The 23,478-nt window shown below is 42.9% G+C and overlaps 1 protein-coding gene across 4 annotated transcripts in view; it reads left to right on the forward strand.

The window, feature by feature from the left end:
• The first annotated feature begins 605 nt into the window (after nt 1-605).
• Nucleotides 606-23,478, forward strand: part of hs3st1l1 (heparan sulfate (glucosamine) 3-O-sulfotransferase 1-like1) — a 45,129-nt gene continuing 22,256 nt past the window's right edge. Inside the window, exons 1-2 of one of the 4 annotated variants that reach the window (XM_048268959.1) lie at nt 8,945-9,033; nt 18,250-18,423. The gene's annotated coding sequence lies outside the window, so the exon portion shown is untranslated. Of the gene's footprint in view, nt 728-8,944; nt 9,034-17,965; nt 18,424-23,478 lie in introns of those variants that run through there. The other 3 variants (XM_048268961.1, XM_048268962.1, XM_048268960.1) reach the window with 3 other exon arrangements.

Here is a 23,478-nt window from a genome sequence, read left to right on the forward strand (position 1 = left end):
TCACAAGATTGAATGCAACATAAAACAATTACCATTTTAATTTTATAATTCTTATTAATGCCAACATTTGATGTCAATGAATCTCTCGATGTGCTTGTTTTTCCGGTGTGAGCGATGTATGTTGGGTATTTCTCTTACCCCTCGGTTTCAAGTAAGCTCCCGATCTTGCTTGGTTTTAAGGGGTATCTACCCCTTGCCCTTTTCCCTACCCCTCGATCGAAATGAGAATTGAGATAGCCCTTCGTCTCACGTGCACGCGCAAAACTAAGGGGAAGGGGGAAGGGGTAAAATAGAGAATTGAGATTGGCCCTATGGATAGGCCATTCAGATTCACACAGAGGAGCTTATCTGGAAAGTATCCGATTACGTAGGTTAAAAAAAAAAAAGCTGATGAAAAAAAGCTCCTCTTCATTTTCATTCTCTCTCTCTCTCACACACCTTTGGTCCTTGGCCAGGCAGTGGCATTGCAGACACTGAGGAATGAGATAAACACTGTGCTGATGGAGAATGGGAACATCTGTGTGTGTGAGGAGCGCCGCCGCCTCGCCTTTTTACCCATCACCTCTATTCAGATGGCAAATTGCAGCCAAGCTCTAAATAGAGCCGAGACACAGAAGCAGGTGCCAACATAACCTTAGACGACAACTCGACGACAATTGTCCACTTAAAAGCGGACGCGGGCTCTCCTCTCCTGAGTGCTTACTTCTTTATATTCCTCTGGCAGAAGGTAGGAGCGTAGGAAGTGTGTGTTTGTGTGTGTGTGTGTGTGCATGCAAGTGCTCCAGCAGGAGTGCAGGATGAACTTGGAAACAGGCCCGCGTGTGAGCAGCAGATTTATCTTGACGTGATTAATGTTTGTCGTTCGGCAAATGGGGTGTGAAAGAAGCCATTCCTCTAAAGTTGGTGAGGGGCTCCGGTGGTGGGTGATGCATTTGGGGATTTATTGCCGAGTGTCCATGGCAGTAGTGGCGTGCTCATGTCGGCGGCGAGTCTGGTAGCTTGCGGGGGTGCGTGCATGAAAGAGAAAGTGTGTGTTTTGTGTGTGTGTGTGTGTGTGTGTGTGTGTGTGTGTGTTAGGGGGAGGTGTCGGTGGGCTGGCAAACAGGTGGGCGATGCCTTCTGGTGTCGCCCCTGTCTCCGCGTCTCCCACTTCGTCATCCAACGCTCTGATGGACCCACTCTGGATAAATCATTTGCTTTCATGAAGCAGAGGTGCGATCATACAGAGTAAAGAGTGCAAATGGATATAAAAGAGACCCTCATTATCTTGTTAGTGAAGAAGTGTAAATTGAACTGTGAATATTCCCTATGGATGGAGGTTGAAGCCCGTAGCTGCACATAGAAATGAAGTGCTCTCTTGTTCCAACGGTCTCAAATGTCCACAATTGTTGGCTGAACACAAAAGGCTGACTGTCCTCTTAAGCATTTTTTTACATGTCTAGCTGCAAACATAAGCCTTTTGGTCAGTACTGAGTTGATTGGAAACTGTTTATATTGTGAAAACCAAGACTGTGCATAGAATTAATGATTGGGTGACTCAGAACCTTGGGGATGCTTTGCACCAAAACAATGCCAATGATAGTTATGCCTTGGCAACCCCCATGCTATTAGGAGGAGAGGGAACAAATGCCCCAGTTTGTGCCAGCAGGAAATCAGTGGATTTGTCTTTAGCATGGTTGCTATCACACCAGTCCCTCAGAGAAAAGGTGTGACAAAGAGCAGGAACAAGTCAGGCCTGTGGCCCTGTGGTGTGGACCAACAGACAAAAAAATAGTCTCCATCTTTGTTTCTGTGACGTTTTGACCTTCAGGTCTTCATCAGGTAAACCACTCTGTCTTTGTCTGGCTTGCACTGTATTGTTAGCGCTAATCTGAGTTGAGCTGACACGGCCGGTGTGTTTGCCCCCCCTCGAAAAAGGCATCTATTTGAGGATTGGCTGGAGCACTTACCCTGGCTGCCGTGCCAACTTCACAAATTATTCAAGCTTTGCAGCAAATGCATTCACACCTCCGTGTCAGGGAAAGTTCAAATCCCTCCCCTCCCCCCACCAACATCACCACCACACACACACACACACACACACACACACACACACACTCAGATACACAATGTGCAGGTGGATTTCAAATAACCAAAGGGCTGGCTCACCATTCCTATTGCTCTCCAAAGCCAGCACCTGTTTGCCAGAATCAAAGTGCCTTTGTGCGTGTGCAGTGTTTGTCTGAATAATTGTGTGTGTGTGTGTGTGTGTGTGTGTACGTGTACGTGTGTGCCGTTGACAGCTGAGGATTTGAACACGTATTTGAATACGTATTTGTATATATTCATGTGGTGGTCTGACAGTTTGATGGAACACTCAACCAACATCTGGATGCTTGGGATAGAGCAGCAACTCTCCTTTGACATTTCCTTCAGAGGGTTTGGCCAAGGCTGGACACAATGACCTGTCTTCTGTTTCCCCACACTTTAAGCGCTAAAAAACCCCTCATCTCATGCTCTTGCTGGATTTTCACAATGAAGACATATTAGCAGAGTTGAGACTCCTCTGAGGTGCACTGGGGTCTCTTTTCCGCGGCACTCTGAAGTTTGATTGCTCCCTATAATTGGTGACAGGAAGGAACTCTCTTTTATCAAGCTGGCAGGCTCCTTGTCTAATTGCAACATTGTGCGGTGAGGCAGGCGTAGTCTCTGGTGGCGCATGTCACAGCTATCTCTCAAGCCTCCATGCCAAACAGTCCCTTGGTGCCTGGATCCAGTCAGAAAAAAGAAATATGTGCAGGCGAAACCTGTGGGCTCCTGAAGTTAATTCCAGCCAACAGATGTCATATAATGGCATTTGAATAATTCAAAGCAGCCTAACAGCGAAGATGCATCCCTTTATATGGCCTGTAGGTGCGCCATGAAAAAAGAGCTCAGGCTTTTCTCAGGGCACTGCTGTAATTTCTCTGTTCATGGGGATAAATCACAACTCTGAAGATTTTCTATGCTTGAGAGATACGATTTGCTTAATTCATCAGGGACTATCACACACTCTGCATACACCATTACCTCTCATGGTTGGATGGAGATGAAAGAAGAAATGTAAGTTAAAAGCTAGCTGCATACTTGGAGATTCAAAAAAACATTATTTTAGAATAGAAAACTGAGGATTATTTAGGAAGATCTGCGCAGTGTGTGTAGTTGCAGGCATCCTGTATAAAAAACATCTCCCTCTGCCCCCTCATTCTGTTGTCAACAAAGCTGCCAGAGTTTGGGGGGTTTATGTATGAATTAGATTTAAAAGTGTCTCGGGAGATGTTTTCTTATGCCTGAGTTCTCATTAGTCTTACTTTAGTGTAGATTGTGAAGGATTATTTTCTAATATAATAAAATTTATATAATTACATAATTTACTGGATTTTCCCCAGGACTTCAAATATTCCCAATAGTTAATTTGCAGAGAATGCTATATCAGGGTTGGCAACTTTGGGTGTTTGGCTGGAGTGAGATTTTGTGAAGTCATAGTGCGTGTGCGTTAAATTTTTCCCTAAACCTAATTTTAAAAATGTCTGTCCCCTGACTTTTTTGCTATGTACAGTATAATCCCTGATTTATTTAAAAAAAAAGTTTCTTCAAAATGTACAATTAAATTATTGATTGCACTTGAAAACAAGGATTATGAGCCACTGGGCCCCTGGGCACAGACATGAAGGGCCCCCCTGCCCACCTGAAAAAGTTAGTAGCTAAGTAGAAAAAATAGAAAAATAACCCCTTAAATGATGACTTCTGACGAGAAGAAATGGACAGATTGAGACTTATGAATGTGTGTATGAGTGTACGTATGTATCAGGGATGGAAATAGCCTAAAATATTTTTTTCCACCTACCATTGTGGCTGGTGGATTCCAAAGTCTACCAGCCACTAGAGATACAGTATGAACATTTGATGAAAAATCATGACCAAAATGATCACGGTTATTGGTATTATTGTGATATGATTAAAATGTGCTGACTTTTTTTCTAAACCTACCATCAATGTTGGACAGAACTCATAATTGGCCTGCCCTTCATGCCCAGTAGCAACAAATCTAAAGGTCAACAGAACAACTATAGTTTCATAAAAGTGGTGTGGCTCCTTTAAGACCCAATCCACTGGTGTGAGTTCTGGAGCCATCCAACTTTATCTAACTCTACACTATCCTACATCATGTGATTTTAATATTATGTCTAGGCTATATTTAACATTTATTTTCTATTTGACCTGTTATGAAATTATGCATTGACCAATATAAGCACACTTTTTTAAGACACTTAAATACATGCATGCTTAGCATTTTGTGAAAACAAATCATTATGGCTACATCACAAACTCTTAGCCATGAGCTGTATATCCTCTGATTTTAATATTTACACATATGTAGGTATTTAAGCACAGCTCAGTTTTAAGACACTTAAAGCCCAAAATTGGAGACCATATAGAAATTTGCTACAATTTCAAAACCGGATTACTCTGGAACGGCTTATTGGACAAGGGATTGCATTACACCTTTGTGTTCGGTAAGGTCTGCTGTTTATTCTGGTTTAGGCTACGGTTTGTCATGTGTGGAACGAAAAGTTTGTGAGATATTCCACCTATATGAATTGAAATGAGCGCAGAGCTATAGTAGCCTAATATGGTTATTTCTTGAAAGTTAATTTTCTCGCAAACCGTTTATCGCAGCAAATAGCGGCTATAGCACCTTATAAAAGATAAGAAAAAGTTATTTCATGTGATGTCTGTGAGGCTACTTCGCGAGTAGTTCCTAGAGAAGAATGGGCGGCCACACTTTGTGTCGGTCTGCCTCATGTCTAAATAGCAGCGTGTTCCGTGAAGGTGTCGCGGACCGGATTAAAATAGCCTAGTCAGCGAATCAACAATCAGAGAAAACTGCGCTGAGAACGTTGTAGGCGGATATTAGACCTACCTGCTGTTGGTCTAGACATATGTATGCCTTAAACTCGACAGAGAGAGATCAAATAAACTGTTTATTTGCCAACCTGGCACAGTGTTAAAAATAAAATGGTGAACCCTGCAACATCTCCGTCCTCTCAACAACTGAGTGCCCGTTTCATAACTCTTAAACTCCCCTCCTCTGTGCCATAATCATTTGATGGCTTCACTATCAGAAGCAAATCTCTTGCCCCCAAGTCTGCTCACCTTTCCTTTAGCCCCTTCAGTCAACAAGGGAGATGGTGACGGGGAAGGTGGCGATGTGGTTGGGTGCTGTGGGATTGGGATTGCTGAAGTGGCAATCAGTCCCCACCATCAAGGACCCTGCTCCAGTGAAGTCTTTTGATGGTAATTCACACAAGAGCTGAGGGCTCATTTCACCCCCCCACCCTGTCCTGTTTTTGGCAGGCCTCCCATTCCGTTTCAATAATTGAGGAGTGACATTTTGATCTCCATCTCTCCACCTGAACTCCCGGGGTTGGTTACACAGAGAGCCGCCTCGACTCTCCCAGGCTCAGCCCTTTGCATATCAAATGGAGAAGTGCCGCGCAGCTTAGAAAAAAAGAGGCTTTTTTTTACAGAAATTAGAGGGAAGGCGGAGAGGGGGAAGAAGAGAAAACACACTAAACAGTGAACAGAAAAGTTGTTGCACTCTGTACTTTTTTTGTAGCGCCTTAGGTTATGGAAAACATCAAAAAATCTTTCTGCGTGAAACAAAAAGGGAGGAGAGTTACGGAGGGGAGGGGGAAAAAGAATTTGGGAGATGGTTTCGGGCCAAAGCATGAAAATGGGATGCGCAAATCTTTTGTTTTCATTGGGAACATATCAGTTTGGTGGCTTTGCCAGAGCGATTAAGATTGCGTAGGTGATCAAAGGCTGTCTGGACAACCCCCAGCACTGACAAGATAACAATTTGTCTGCAAGAATAATTTAGCATACCGGGAGCAATTTGCAATGCAGTCATTACCAATTCACCAAGGTGTTTTTTTTAGAGTGTGTGTTTGATGGCAGATTGCAGCATTGTGCTTATGTGTAATTTGCCAATGTTTAGCGCAAACACTTTTGGGGCAGCCGTGGCCTACTGGTTAGCGCTTCGGACTTGTAACCGGAGGGTTGCCGGTTCAAACCCCGACCAGTAGGCACGGCTGAAGTGCCCTTGAGCAAGGCACCTAACGAGTTGGTACTTGGACCTAACCCCTCACTGCCCCCCGAGCGCCACTGTCCCTCCCCTTCACCTTACCCATATGCATGATGAGAAAGACACAGGCTAATTACAGTACGCCAATGAAACAACATAGGAAAATCAATGCACTTTGCCATTGAAATGATGATGGATCAATGTGCTGTCTATTGTGGCCAGAAAATGCATACGGTCTGAAACACTTGAATTCAATCCACAAATCACATGTCTGATACAGAAAGGATTCAAGGATTCCAATATTTTCAGAGATAAAGCACAGTTTTGACACTCAGAAAACATCGCCTACGCCACAGAGTAAGGCTGCTTATCACAGCTGATACAGAGCAGAATTTTGCCAGCTGTTTGGATATTTTCTTAGATAGCCCTGCCAATTGTAGCCCACTGACAGTTAATTTGTGAACATGCCCCAGGCTACCAAATATCAATACAACCAACTTACATAACCAAAGTCACTGATCTTTGCAAGAATGTGTCGATATTTAGTCATTTTATCATAAAAGGCTGTGTCTAAAATGTATGAGGAAGGGCTCAAAAAATTAACGGATTAAAAAATACATTTGCTTGGGAGTGATTGGTGTGCAAACTTTTCTTTACAGTCACTACATTTGTTTTGGCCCAGCACCCAGTTCAGACTGTTTGGATGTGCGTGCTTGCTGGACATTTTTTATGTCTATATACAAATCATAGCCACACACACACCCACACATATATACGTACACACACATACACTTTATTTACACCTGGGCGAAGTATGAAGTCTGAAACACACACTTTCTTTACATCTGAATGATGTATATGATCTGAGCAATGCATGTGAAACACACACACACACACACACACACTTTCTTTACAACTGACACCTCAATATGCGTTGTAACACATACGTTTGACTATTTGACTATATAACAAAGGAGAGCCCAGCGTCATCCTCTCTTCTCCCCTCATTAATACAGTCCCTCTGTCCCTCCATTGCTCCCCTGCTCTGCTTGTACATTCCCCTGCTCTCGCCTGAGAAAGTAGCCTCCGCGTCCATCACAGCTCCTGACCACCTGCGTCGGAGGGGCTAGACAGGGGGGCTTTAGCCCCGCCGCGTTGCCCAGCAGCTGGCTTGGTTGGCCGTGAGAGGGGGATCGGCTGTAATTGCATTCGCTCGCAAGGGGAGATGCCGCAGGGTGTCCAGCGCACTGCACTGTCTCTCGGCTCTTTTTTTCCCCTGTGTCCCACCACTCGCCGGGAACATAAAAGGCTCCGCGCTCCCGACCATGCAAAGCCCTGTGTCAGCGGCCAGTCATCTGAAAATGATGTTTGTGTGGTGTGGTGGGTAGATGTGTTTGCTCTCTCTCTCTCTCTCTCTCTCTCTCTCTCTCTCTCTCATTCTCTCTATCTATCTCTCTCTGTGTCTGTGTATGTTTGTGGAAGCAAGGTGTGTGTACATTTATATTTATACATAGTATATTTATATATGTGTGTGTGTGTGTGTGTGTGTGTGTGTATCAGATAGATATAACTGAGGAGGAACTTGGGTTCATAAACATTTGATTCAGAGGTCAAATGCCTCTGTCTTTGATCCTCTCCATGTCTTAGACAACAAATATATTTGTAATGTAGAAAAAGGTGCGCACATCTAAATGTTAAAAAAACAAATAGATTTGTCCCTTCTTGTCTCAGTCTCCTGAAACATTCCCTGGATCTCTGTGGTTTGGAACAGCATGGTCATCCATTGACAAATATCTTCCTGTCAGTGTGTCAACTGTGTAGACATAATTGGATATCATTGAGCAATATTCATAGTCATAATTCAATGATTTCGTATTAATCATTGTATGAATCTATAGACCCCCTAAGGTTTAAACACCCCCCTCCCCTTTCAATTTGAATATAGACCCTTTCAAGAGAGTTCCATTATCAGCATCATAGTTGGCCCCACAAGACTTCCTTTTTAACATTCCATATGTTATCTTAATGCAGAGGAAGTAGATTGGGGCCCAAATAGAATGTTCAAGCATTTTTTTTGTTTTTATTGTTGAAAGGGTCTATACAGTATGTGTGTATGCTTGTTTGCAGTACTACATGACAAAGCCAGAGCCATAGAAAGAGAGAGTTGTGACACTCTTTGATATTGCTTCAGGTAGAAGTATGGTGTGCTTATAGCGCCTTCATGCCGTTCATAAGCTCGGAGGACGCGACTTTAAAAATCCTGACCTCGGAGAAAAAGAGTGTTCAGAAGATCAGCTCGAAAAACAAATACAGGAAATGCATAAATAAGTTATTAAAACTGCTTACTATGGTTTAGCAAGCAGAAATGTCTCAGGTGAGTGTATCTACTTGTAGTGTTAATTTAGTGATAAATGACCTTGCCTATTTGTAATGAGAGTGAAATTCGCCTCTTGTGTTGTTGCAAGGGAGGCCGCCGTGGTTGGAGAATATGATGTCAAGTGAAGTGATGTCAAGTCGGATACCTTGGGGCACAAGACTTCCACACGAGTCTCCGAGCAAAAAATCCGGCCCGACTATGTGTTCAAGTCATTTTTCCTCTATCAGAGGTCAGAATTTCCGAATATCCGATGTGGCATGAACACCCTATTAAGCAAAGATGCCAAGATTGGTTGGGAGGTCACAATTAATTAGTTTTCTTTCTACAACTTAGAAAACAGGTGCATGGTTTAATTGCCAATTAGGTGGAAATGAAGTCAAGCAGAGAAGAAATTAAGTGTTAATTAACTAGATTTAAAAGCTGCCGTTACACCCACTTATGTCCATTTGCTCAGGGTTGAACAAATATTCCATCATTGAGTTATTTGTATGCAGCTTTTTTGTACAGCAAAATACCACACAGGATGAAGAAATACCTGGTAATTTGTACGGTAGGTGTGTGCACGATCCCTAAAAAGTCATCTAAACTAACATGCATTTACACATATTTACATATTTGGCTTGCATTCTGTTTTGCTGTGCTCCTCCAAGTTTGTCTCTTTAACATATTTTAAGGGGATTAGCTCAGAATTCCAAATCCTCCATAATGACCTAGTTTCCCTAACAGTAATAGCTAGTGGGTCTGGTAAGAAAGTGTGGCTAAAGTGTCACCCGTGCTAAGGTAGCTTAAGGAGGTGGGGGGAGCACTTGGATTTTGCCTACATCTTATTTGTATGGATTATCTGTTCAGATCAGAAGTCAATCCTGTGTGTGTGTGTGTGTGTGTGTGTGCAATATATGTGCGTTTGTTTGGATGTGTGTGCATGGGGGTATCCAGAATACACATCAAATCTGGCCTGGTCATTTCTCGATCCCACTCTCCATTTCTGTCCAACTCATTTCTCATCTATTCTCCACTGTCCTATCAAAACGCTAGAAAAGCCCAAAAATATATATTTTTTTAAAGTATGATAAAGTGGATGCCAATACTTCTAAGTCAAGCGATGCCAAGTTTGGGATCTGTATAGCATTCCTGTTGGAGACCTCTAAGGATAGGCTCATATATTATGGGATGTAGTGTTGCGTGCGTCGTGGAGCAGCAGTAATGTCACCAACTGACAATTGGTCGACCTGGGTTCAGTTCCTGAACCTGCAGCGTCTGCTAAATATCCGTTAACTTTAACTTTTAACTTTATATGAAAACGTAATGCAGTTATATGTAATGCAATAAAAGCAATGAGGGAATATTCCTTCAGTTGTGAGCAAAGAACTTCACAAGCCTGAGCATTTCCCAGTGCAGATAAGAATGGACGCCTTACTTGGAAAATCACCAGCTTTTAGCTTCCAGCTAGGGGCGCATTTAGTTTGAAAACCCCATGGGTTTTAATCTTACAAGAAGTTTTGTCACAGTAATTGCTCAAAGCACAGTTACCTTAGCTTTGGGGGGAAAAAAAATCACATTATTATTGTGTGCATTGAAAATATGGAGAATATAAATTGGAATGAGAATAGACATGAAGTTCCGAGCCCAGCTTGTGCACCCAGTGTCACAATTGGCTGTTCAACATTCCGCCTCTGGGGCCTCAGATTGAGCCTATTCACCGGGGCAACCGTACAAGGGGAAGATTACCCTCTCTCTGCCCATCGAGAGGTCGATTCTTCTGGGCTAGACCACGCAAGAGCAGCTCATAAATGAGTCCCTGGAGAGAAGGGATGCCATTACTGTACAAAATGACCCTCATTTCAGCTCCATGAGTCTAGAAAAAAGACCCACTATCCTGTCTATTCTCTTCTCTGGAAGCACTAAACATCCGGAGTGGTGAGATCTTTTTTAATAAAGAAGGCACTGATACGGCTGGTTTTGCTGGCTGTGTAATCTTCAATATTTTAAGGAGCACACGTATCTCTGCAACAAAGAGTTTTCTTTTTTTTCTCTAAAATTTTAACGATAACTGGCCATGATTGCATCTGTTGAATTAGTGAGAAAGAGAGCGGTAGAGTGAGAGAGACAGAGAGAGAGAGGTAGGTAAAGTGAGAGAGGGATATACGTTTGTAGCTTGTGGTGGATGAGTGAAACAGTGGATGCAAGATTCACAAATGGTTGCTAGTGCTTGAAACACAGCAGATGGGTTCATTCTCAGTGGCACATAAGTGGAAAGAAAAAAACACAATTACACGCATCATGCACCATCCTGCATAATAAGATGACTAAACTATGATTCTAATGTCATGTTTTTTTTTATCCCCTCTAAATTGCACATAAGTGTACATATCTTTTCCTCAAATGGTTTCCAACTAATATATGACTAATATGTGTTTGCTGCTATCATCAACTGAAAGCTTTACAGATGCAACAAACAAAGAAAAGTCATTATTAAAAATATATATACACTATATAGTCATTTTATCACTAACACAATTAGATAAATGTGCAAGGTTGAGGATAAACAACCAGCCAAATGCTACTCTCTTGGGGAGAACTTGCTTTGTCATTAGGATAAAACACCGTCATACTCTGAACTTTGGTCCACTTTTGGAAGCTCTGCTAAAAGTGTGCTCTCTGATGGTAGGGCAAAAAGGAATCCAGCTTCCTGTCCAGGAACACTGTCACCTTTTGGCAGTGATTGTGCATTGTTCACCAGAAGAGTCGAGGGGTTTGAGTCAGGGGAGAGATGAGCGTGTAGACAGGATGACAGTGTGAGAGAGGGTCACACCTCTTGAACTCCCTCTACTTCACACAAAAAAATGAAATGAGCACTGCATCAGACATTGATGGGATGGCCCTTGTGTTGTCATGACAACTGACCCATTATTCAGAAGTGAACCTCCTTGCACTGAACTTGGGGAGAAATACGGTTCTCAAAGGCGATGTCTGCCTTTTTCCTTCTCTCTCGCTCTCTCTGACGTACACACACACACACACACACACACACGCACACACGGAAGCATAAATTAATCTGTAAGGTAGTAACATCAGAGGCTATCAAGTATTTCAAGTCTTTGTTGCTCATGATGCATCCTCACACTTCAAAGCTAACCTGTACAGAGAGCTGCTAATTTTCACAGGATATCATTTGAAAAGTGTAATTTCCTTCAACAGACACAACTGCTTATTTGGACTTGTAGGAGGAAGAGGCCAGCGCAAAGCTGCTTAGCCTGTAGCGAGTACAGCAAATAGGGTGTAATTACAATTGCTCTCTGTGTGGTGCTGACAGCTAAACTGATGGGTTGGAAGAAAATAGCGTGCTTGCTTATTCCATGCTGGCGAGAGGTGCGTGAGCGAGTGGAAGTTTGCAAGCACAGCTCTCGTTCACACTTTGAACTCTGAATGTAAGCCATTAAATAAACATAAAAATCCCAACCATTATTGAGGGAGCGGCCAAGATGAAAGTTCACCACAGCTATCAGGAGTATGTTTGGCGTTGGCTTTTTTAAATTGGCTTCATATCGTAAAGCTTGCTGTTTATTTATGGAATGGGAGCATTGGATAAATGTGAGAGCTCTACACCTACCCTCTACAGTAATGTATAGTAGGGGTTTCATGTCTACTGATTTTCATAATAGCAGCGTAGGGCCTATGGTGTTATTTAGTTGACAAAATTATCGTCTGGTTGAGCCTTAGGCTATTCCATAAACTACACTGAGAGCGAGGAGAAGTTTCAAAGCGAGAGCGAGCAGAATACAGCCGTGAGCGGCCCAATGTAAACGTGATTTCTGTGCTCTCAGTCATACTTGTTACGCTTGTGGTAAGTTTCATTGCCACACGATTATTTTTCACCCCTCAGATTCTTTATATTTTGCTTTCGATTCCTGTATCTGCGCTCATTTTGAAGTCAGCTAAATAACGCCATGTACTTGGGTCATCTATAGCAGTTCCTAGATTTGTCATCTATAAAGGTTAAATAAAAAATTAGCCAGGGTGCCCCTCACAAAAATGTGGGGAAATTTTGTGAAAGCCCAAAATGGCTGCCGTAAGCCAATGCTGGAAATTAACTTTTTAATGGTTTTGTCCACAGTGCTGCATAACACATGGTTTCTGAGACTATTTGGGTCAAGAAATTAATAAATTATGTAGATTTATTGATTTGACCTATTTCTGACCTTCAAATTCAAGATGGCCTGGAAAATTTTTGGCTCTTTAAATGTTGATGTTTCAAAATCGTCATAGAGTTGTAATATTAGGCTCAAATGGAAGCTCTGCTCAAACCGAGTTCAGTTATGGGCAGCAAAATTACAACACATAGGTCATCAGATTTTTTTATTATTTATTTATTATGATTTATTTATTGAATTAACTAAAAACACTCTCCATCTGAATCTGTTGAATCTCCACACTGACTCCTCATCATCACTGCTACTCTCATCTGAGCTTTCATGAGGTGTGAGCTGCTGGGGCAAGGGGGTGTGACGCACTGGTCAACACTTTCCGTTCACTAGATCCCAGCCGTGACCAATGGGAGGAGGATGCTCTTGCAGGTTTTAATGGAGCTGGAAATATGTAAGGTAGTTTGTCCTTTCCATATGAAGATTCAAAGAGTCATCATCAGATGGGACATGGATTGTACACTTATTCAGCAGGCCAGGCCAGAGTTTCCAAATGGCACAAACTGAAGAATAAGAGTACAATCTGTCTCCCGCCTGATGATGACTCTGAGTCACACCTCATGACTGCTCAGATGAGAGTACTGTAGCAGTGATGGTAAGAGGAATCTCTCAGAGAGTGAGATAGATTCCTGACAGGTAGCCGTCCAACCACATGCTCATTGGACCCTACCTATGAACCTACTTCAGTCCATCAGCCCGACTATCACACCAGCTGTCACACGTGATCAATGCTTCGCTAACCTCTGCACGTTTCCAACAGCATTCAAAACGGCCCGGGTAACACCGTTACTTAAGAAAACTTCTCTCAACCCTGCTCAAGTTGAGAACTACCGCCCTGCTTTACTCCTACCTTTCCTATCCAAAGGTATCGAACGAGTAGTCTCCAAACAGGTCTCTGAATTCCTCTCACAGAACAACCTTCTGGATCTAAATCAATCTGGGTTTAAGAGGGGCCACTCAACCGAAATGGCTCTGCTGTCTGTAATAGAAGCCTTAAAGGAAGCCAAGGCAACCGCTCTGTCATCAGAACTCATTCTGCTTGATTTAACGGCTGCCTTTGACACTGTTAATCACCGCATCCTTCTCTCTATACTCTCTAACATGGGAATCTCCAGTTCTGCTCTGTCCTGGTTTGAATCCTACCTCACAGGATGCTCGTTTAACGTATCATGGCTTGGACAGCTGTCCGCACCTCACCATCTCACCACAGGGGTCCCCTAGGGCTCAGTGATGGGCCCTCTTCTCTTTGCTATCCACACCACCTTTTTGGGACAGATTATCCGTTTGCATGACTTCTCATACCACTGCTATGCAGATGACACACAGCTCTATATGTCCTTTCCACCTGATGACCCCTTGGCCTCAGCATGGATCTTGGATTGCCTCTCAGACATATCTACATGGATGAAGGCAAACCACCTCCAGCTAAACCTCTCAAAGACTGAACTGCTGGTCCTCCCAGCTAAACCATGGCATCAACATCAAAATTGACTCCCTGTCTGTTACACCTACCAGGGCTGCAAGAAATGTAGGAGTCGTTCTCGACAACCAACTAGCCGTTTCGCACTCTACAACATACAGAAAATCAAGACTTACTTGACTGAAGATGCTACCCAACTCCTGGTACAGGCAATAGTCATCTCACGATTCGACTACTGTAACACCCTCCTGACAGGTCTCCCAGCCTGCACAGTGAAACCCCTTCAGATGATCCAGAATGCGGTGGTGCATGTGGTCTACAAACAACTCAAAAGGGCACATGTTACCCCGCTGCTCATCCAGCTACACTGGCTACCTATGGCCGCCCACATCAAATTTGTCTCTAACGCTTGCCTACAAACTAGTCTCCGGTTCTGCTTCCACCTACTTGAATGCCCTCATATAGGCATGCTACCTCCTGACCGCTGAGCTCCTCAGACTTACGACGTCTAGCTCTGTCACCGGTACGCTCAGGTCAATCCAAACTTTTTTCATTTGTTGTTCCTTGTTGGTGGAACGCACAACCAGTTCCTACTAGAGCAGGGACATCCGCTATGTCACATCTATGAAATTCCGCCCTGCGTCCTGATTGGCTCTACCATAAAATCTGGTGCAGAAATCACTCTCAACGGAAGAGGTCCCAGATGGATGTGAGTGAAGCTAGGCGGAGCTAAGTGGAACGAAATTCATCTGGCGAGAGTCAGGTTAGGGACATCCCTCTCCATCTTTAAAAAAAACTCCTATAGACCCAGTTCTTCAGAGAATATCTCCTCTCATAGCACTACTTACAACTAGCTAATTCTAGCACTTACCACTGGACTAGAACTGAAACTTGACTGTATACTGTAAAAACAGCACTCACTGATGCACTTTTTCTTATTGTGCTCTACCTTTTTACATTCTTTTAAATTGTTCTAGTATTGTTGAGATAATTGTTCTAAAGCTTTAAACTGTTTACCATGTTGTAAGGCGCTTTGGCTAAAAAAGCGCCTGCCAAATGTAATGTAATGTAATGTAATGTAATGTAATGAGTCAGTGTGGAGATTCAACAGATTCAGATGGAGAGTCTTTTTAGTTAATTCAAATAAATAATTAGTTTGAGCAGATAATAATAATATTACAGCTCTATGACGATTTTGAAAAATTGACATTAAAAGAGCCAAAAATTGGCAGCTATCTTGAATTTGAAGGCCAGAAATAGGTCAAATCAATAAATCTACATTTTTTAATTTTTTGACCCAAATAGTCTCAGAAACCATGTGTAATGCAGCACTGTGGGCAAAACCATTAAAAAGTTAATTTCCATCTTGGCTGATGGCAGCCATTTTGGATATAGGGCTCTCACAAAATTTCCCCACATTTTTGTGAGGGGCACCCCGGCTAATTTTTTTCTTTAACCTTTATAGATGACAAATCTAGTGAGAAACGAACCTTCGCTCTCCACAAACACGGAACTGCTATAGATGACCCAACTAATGGCCCAGTGTTATGTGGCAACGGGTACAATGCTGGTCCTAATTTGCCTAACTTGTGCTAGCTGTTGGCAGTGGATGCTTCATGTAGTTTAACACAGCTGTACACAACTTGCATGTCACTGTGGAACAGATCTCATTTTTGGTGAAGCACTTCTACGCGTAGGAATGTCCCATTTCGCCTTTAGCAATTTTGTCCACAACTAGTGCCTGCCTACTGCACCAACTAGTGATTTTAAACTTGACTAGTAAACCAGTAGGCTAGTGTGCTGGGATGTTGCAGTGTTCTGTGTGTTGATGTGGATGATGAGACTGAATAGTTGCCTCCACAATGCTTTGGGGGTTGTATCGTTTTGTTTTTATTTGGTCTGTCATGTACCTTAGTCTAGGCCTGCTTTATTAGCATACTGTCCATATTTTTGTCTGTTTCAGAGTGTAAGACTCTCTGCCTTTGCAGCCTTACATGTCAATACATGGCTGGTAGTACTGTGTGGTGTATATGGGATGCAAGTCCCTGTCATTCAACCAGATATCTTTATCTATCTCTGTTCTTGGTCAGCTCACCACAGGATTGTATGCTTTACAGGAGAGGAACAACTGAAATCAGAAATAAAGTTTAACTGCAGGGCTTGGACATTTTACCCTTACAACCTCCAGACCATGACATCAAATCCACCCCATGGGATGGTCTACTATCATTGGATGAAGGCCCATTCCTGTTGACATTTAAGGAGAGTGGCAATGTCACATTTGTATTATCTTGTCAGGCAAGACAAGGCCTAATGTCTACAATATCGTGTGAGGGATGAGAACCTGAACAAGGAAACATCAGATCCAAACATGATACCTTTATCAAAAGGGAATATCTTATCCGTGGCATTTTCCTCCTTCCCATCTCTGCTCTACGTTTCGATATAAAGCTATTAATACGGTTGGATGTGGGCCCTGCCAGGTTTATGAAAATCTGTCTGACTTTGTCTGGCCAATAAAAAATTCATCAGTAGTGGCACTGGAGTTCTGTGCCTGTGGACAGGCCAGAGCTCCTGCGGTCTCCTCAGCCAGGAGCCCCGAGATCTGAGCGGACGGACTTTATCAGACCCGGCTCAAAAAGCGCGCTGCGGCCATCCCAATTCGTTCGGCATTCGTTCTGCCGATTCTCGACAACAGCCTGAGGGAGAAGGGGCGACGGAGGGAAACAACAGCTGTTTTCACCAACTCTCCCCACAGTGCTGCTCACACTCACACTCGTGCTCTGCAGCTCTGGCAGCTCGGTGCAGATTGTTGTGGTGAAGGGCAAAATTAATGGCTTTTACTATCATAGATCACCAGAAGCAGTGAAGGGAGTTGGCGCCTTTGATGTCGCATCATCACACTGAACACAAATCAAAGCCATCATCATGATCGATAAGTTGATAGTAGTTATGAAAGTACTTCATCAATACAGCTCGTGAATTACAAATGTCACTGAGCATAAATTCACACCAAACCCTAACAGTTGCCATTGTTACTGAATCAATAGACCATGTTATTCCACTCAGTGCTCACCTGTTTATGGAGACCAAGTGCATAAATTGCTCCACATGTGCCAAGATACTCAGTTCACTTGCTCTCATCGAGTATGCCACCATTTTACCCATACAAACAGCATGCATTTTTAACTGCGTCCGTCTTGGTGACTGCTTCTTTCTATGACGACTTTTCCTCTGTTAAAATATGGATGTTGACCCCCAGTTGCCCTCCTCTGGGTTTCTTCTCTGAGTGTTTATGCAAGTGGCTGGCCAAGTGTTATGACACAGATTGAGGGAGAGTTTGACAGGCATTTTGCTGATGGAATAAGTAGAGTGTATCTGCTGCAGACATGAATTAATTGATTAAGCAATTGATTTGTTACACCATAAATCATGAATTGCTTGCAGACACTATTGTTTATGTTCTGCTGATGGTCAGTGGATGCTTTGTATTGATCCTGCCTGAAAAGTATGATCTTACAGTCAATTGGATTCAGCCTCATAGCCAGATGATAAATGATTAGCTCTCAACTTATAGTGAATTAACCCATTTACTGTGTAAGCTTGTGTAAGCTAATGTTAACATCATAATATGTACCCCCCCTTCACGCACGCACGCATATATGCATGCATGCGCACACACACACACACACACGCGCGCGTGCGAATTATCTGGATAATTCAAGTTATTAATGAAGCGACAAAATAATGCGGAGACACTGGATTCGGAGACATTGGATTGCTGAGCAAAATGTGATTTAATTGAAATGACAAATTAGTTTACTCACAGGCAGCTAAATTCAGTATGAAATTAAACAAGCAAAGCATGCCACGTTCAACATCAGCCTAGACAATTTCACGGTTTTCACTCCACCGCCAATCCGCGCGTTACGCCGGATGAATCTCGGTTGGAGGTGCCGTGGCTTTACCTGGTCACCTGACGCAACTCCTCCTATTACGAGAGCATGGGACATCGCGCGCCTCTAGCGCGTATCACACTCGAGCGTCGTTATGCGCACAGAGGCGGTGTTCGAGGGAGAGGGAGAAACTACCCTTTTCTTGATACAGAAGAAATAACTGCCGTTTCTCTTCGCCCTGCCCCCAGATGAATAAGAGATGAGTGTGAGTGGTGCTGATGCGGCCGGCGAGAACAGTGAGACTGAGAGACTGGGGTATTGACACCGTGCTTGAAAGTGAGATCCACGCTTCATCAGAGAGTGAACTAAAGCTGGACCGATGACTCTCACAGATTCCATCACTCCAGAGATTCGGCTCAAAGGTAATGACGTTTATTTTCAGTTGCGTATCTGCGTGTTTTTGCAGTTTTTTTTAATAAAAAAACGTTTAAAAGGTAACACTTGTGCATTTAAGTGAAAAACACTGTCGCTACCGAGCCGTGGTTTTCAAAATGTACAGTGAAGAAATCATCCAAAGCTCAGTGATTGGGAAACTAATCACAGGATTCCACTCGCATGTTTATGATTTCAATCATGCTTCAAATGATCGCCTAATGGCACATAAAACACAGGCAATTATACGTAAATGCGGAGCATCAGCAATGTCCAGCCTGATTGTTATGTCGTAGACGTAGATGTTGGTGTACTGCTTGAACTAGCCGCATCACTATCCTTAGATCAAATCGTTTCGGCTGTTCAGGTGTATTGCGTTTGTCAGGAGTGATTCACTGACAACATAGGCTACTGCACAATGTTTATCCCTATCTCGATTTCTTTCAGCCCAAGTTGCATGCTTCATTTCATTAAAGATGCTTCATTTTGTTTCCTAGAAATGTTTTCTGGGATAGTGATTGCGTTATGAATGGTGGAACTATCATATCTACCGATGTGAAATTGTTTACTAGCCTGCCACTTCAACTGCAATTGTTTAAAACTTTTAGCTCACAATGGACACGGCTACATTCTGTCAAGAGATTGTTCTCGTAAATGACAAGTGACTGACTATTTGTCGGGGTAGGTGCATATCAGTTGTGCAAGTTCTTTTTTTGTGTATAGTCACTCCTTCCTTATGCAGGATGTATAACCTATCCTTTCCCACACCTTGATTTCTTGGATTTGGCTGTTTTCTTTGTCCCCCTCCTGGCAAGGCAATGACAGCCTCACAGTACATCTCCGGGTAGAAGGGAAAACTCTCAGTAAGACTTTTTTAGAGGTCTTTTAGGTGCTTTGAGGTGCCAGCTTCCAGGCACAGGGAGCAGCCCTTGTTTGGTGTAATAAAACAAACACTATCTGTGTTTAGTGGCTCTGTGATATATGAGAAGCTCTGGGTTATTTGTTTGTGCTTTAGTGGAGCGCTTTGGAGTAGAGTGCTTTGCCACCGGTCGCATGACTCACCTTTAATTAAAAAGATGTATGTGGGTGTTTTTGTTAGGAAGCCTCTAGCTTGTTCCCCTGTGGAGGCAAACACACCCATATTCTTGTGTCTAGCGACTCCTCAATCCAATTTTGAAGACTAGCATGCATTCCCAGGGCTCAGTGTGTCTATGAAGTGGATTCTTGTCTCTTGTAGGGCAGATTAATGGAGATGGGGGCTGCTTAGAAGACTGTAGTCAACAATGTTAGTCACCTAGAGTGTCTCTCAATGAATGCTCTTGTCTGATCATTAAATAAGATCGCCTTATCATAGCAATTAGAGAGGAGACATTTCTAAATAGCATCTTTGCTTTGCATTTGGAGTGTCTGTCATAACACAAGTTCAAAACATTGATGTAAGGATATTCATAATGATTATGTAGTGTGAATGAATCTTTTAGATGTAATTATCTGAAAAGCTTACGATAATAAATCATTATAAAAGTTCCATTCATTGCGCTGGACATTTGCTTTCCGGGCCAAGTAATGAAGAGAATAGAAAATAGCACCAGCAAATGCAGTCCTCAATCACCACTACAGAAAATTACTGTAAATGTTTGTAGTGGTCTAAATCATTACTGCATGGGGCTCCTACTGAACCTACTTATCCTCTGGCAAACGAGCAAGGCATGGCACTGCACCTCCTACTTATGAAACCATAATTTCACCACAACTATTAACAGTGTGCTGGAGGATACAAGTTATTAAAAGCTCAAGGCAGCTCACTGCACTGGAATGGGCTTGGGCTGGCTGAGCATACCGCTGGGAAGAGTGATGGTGGCTTACTCAGCCTGCTCGCAGCTGCACCGTGGCTGCCTCCACAGCTGAGCTGATTGCTTTGACGAGAGCTATTACACCAGATTACACAGCACAGACAAGACACTGAGCAGAGCCTCCTCTGATGCTCGGCGCGACCCGGACGTAGGAAGGGTGGATTGGGGGTGGTGGTGGGGTGACCCCACCTCTCCTGCTGGTGTAGTGCAGAGGAGACCTGAGGCTTGGGGAAAGGTGAGATGGAAAGAACAGCGGCCAGGCAGGCTGCTCTCATTATTTTCACACTTGAGTGGCTAGCGTGAATGAATGGCTCATGGAGGCAGACGAGCCACTCTATTTAGAGAGAGATTTGACTGGGGAAGTATGAAGGAAGTGGGCAGAATGTCGAAGAGTTTGGTTTGTGGTGCTGCCTTGCACAGACAAAAAAGGCAATACACTGCGGCCACTGGAAATCAGATAGATAGATAGATAGATAGATAGATAGATAGATAGATAGATAGATAGATAGATAGATAGATAGATAGATAGATAGATAGATAGATAGATAGATAGATAGATAGATAGATAGATAGATAGATAGATAGATAGATAGATAGATAGATAGATAGATAGATAGATAGATACTTTATTGATCCCCAGGGGAAATTCAAGAAATTCATAGCTCATGAAAGACAGTGCTTGGTTGGTCGTACCTTAACTACAGTTGATTCATAGCTAGCTTGTAGGCAGTGGCAGAGAGAAAGAGAATGTATGTAACATATTATTAAAGTATGCTTTTTGATTACATATATTTTTACCATGCCTATGTGTCATGGAAATAATCAGGAAATATTCTCAGATTTGTATTTCATCTCAGCATCAGTTTTTTTTTGTCAGTCTCTTTCAAATTTTATTCCAGCAAGAAACAACATGGGAATGGTATTCATATTTTATGAGATGGTGTAAGTAGAATTAGAAAGGAAAAAAGGGAAAAACTGTAGAAGCAAAGGCCCAATTTTAAGTCATGTAAATGTATTCAGCCTTTTTTTTTCCGGAGAGTGAAATAATGAAGAAAAAAATGTTGAGATTCTCCCTCAGGAGGTTGAGAAGCTATCATGAAAGCTCCCACACTTCCAGCAGTAATGTGTGCCAGATTAAATTTTCCAGGCCCTAATATCTGGAGTTAATTAATATTCTCCTGTTACAGCCGTGACTTAGATAGTAGCCATTTAAATGAGCTCAAGTTCTTTAAAGGTGTGCGTCTGAAGAATGGTGATTTTTGGTGAGGTAAGCGAGCAGTAGGAGGCTCCAGCTGGTTACATGTTTACTCAAATCCCATGATTCATGGCAATGCATACATCTTTTCTGACATTTAAATTCCATTTGCTTATTTGCATGCATTTCCATCAGGAAATGCTCTAGACAGCTAACAATATGGCAGGAGTCAACTCTCAGGCTTTGTCTAAACTGAAAGCACAGATGATTCGGTTGTGCTCTACAAGTGTCCCCTTCCTGTAATCACAGAAGCTAAGCAACGTTTACTGAGGAAAAATGACAGTTTTTTTTTTTTTTTAATAGAATGAGGCCTGTACTGCCCCCTTATCCAAGCAGATGAATCCTTAGCTGACCTTTGCATTCATGTCTAGCTTCGGGCTCTTTGATAATGAGGAACAATTAAAGTCTTTCCCCATCATATAATTTGCTGTCACAGGTTATGAGTATTCAACGCAAAAACGAGGTCACAAATCAATTATTAAAAAGTGCGGCACATTCTCTGTCATAGCGAGTACAATTTCCAAGTTGGTTCGGACAGATCTGTGATCAGCTCTCATGTTGGATAAAAGAATTCGTGGTTCCATGACAAACCACACAAGTAGGCCAAATGTGGAACATCCTGACTGGGTTGAAATGACCATGTGCCCTGTTGCAGTCGAGAGAATTCTTACGTGTGAGTCTCTAAGCATGGGGTTTCTGTGCTGCCTCCTTTTCCTAATGGTACCCTGAAGAAGTGGGGGCCACGAGGTGATGTGTATGCATGTGTTTGAGAAGAGAAGCCTGCGGCCTCTCTGCCAGTGGTTCTTTTCCTTTCTCGTGTGTTGTATTCATTCATGATTTATAAGTCACTGCTATATTATAGCACGAGGGCATAAGTAGGCTAATGTCCGGATTTGCATATGTGCACCCGACTCAATGATTCATGAGTTTGGCGGGCCTTTTTCCTCAGTCTGCCCCCCACTCAATCCCTCCACCAACAAAGCCTGCTTGAAAAAGAGCCTCACACATTTTCCAACTCTGAAATCCTGGAAGAAGAGATGAACGAGCGCTGAACCTGCGAGACCTGCCTACATACATGTTAAACTGTGAAGGCCTGGGAGGAAAAAAGAGCGTTCGATTCTGTCACCTCTCATCTTTATCAGCACCACACACACACACACACACACACACACACACACACACCTCCTTCCACCCTCTAAGGGGAATTAAAACATGGGTTTGCCAGGAGAAACTGTGCCTGGAGAAGGCAGAAATCGACAGAGGTTCTGATGAGGCTTGTCTGCATGGTACGGATCGACGAAAACTCGCTCTTTGTTCTCGTCAACTTGCTGTCGTGAAATAATAGGATGGCAAAGGGAAGGGGGGAGGGGTGATCTGTATGGAGGAAGGGGTGTGAAGGTATGCTGACACCTAATTCCGGATAGATTTCATGCTACTCCTCGTTTTTTTAAAGTTGGGATTCATAGGTGCAAACTAGACAGCACAATTTCCTTGCATTATGAGAAGGATTCATCATCTCAGTTGATGAGGACAAAATTATTCATAAGGGAGGCATTAGATTGTCACTGTGTGTGTGTGTGTGTGTGTGTGTGTATGTGTGCTCGCTCGCGCATGTGTGCGTGCAGGACGTTTGTTGTAATATTTTGATGGATGACATCTGTCCTAATGAATAATGCTCCTTATTTCAGGAATTTGTTTTGTACATGTCATGGGGCCTTCTCTCTTCATTCTTCTTTTTCATGTCTAATTTTTCTTTCATTTCCCTTGTGAAAAACAGTGAGTGAGTGATATTGAATGAACGAATGAATGAGTGAATGACAATGCCCCTTTGCCCATTCCATCAAACTTTTGGAGTGCATTTGACTTCTTCCCCTGTACAGAAGACTTCTTCACGTTCTTATGTTTGTGAAATATGCCCCTGTTCTGTCAAGTTGGTT

Source organism: Alosa alosa, chromosome 18 (genome assembly GCF_017589495.1).
Source record: "Alosa alosa isolate M-15738 ecotype Scorff River chromosome 18, AALO_Geno_1.1, whole genome shotgun sequence".
In the NCBI taxonomy this organism is placed as follows: domain Eukaryota; kingdom Metazoa; phylum Chordata; class Actinopteri; order Clupeiformes; family Clupeidae; genus Alosa; species Alosa alosa.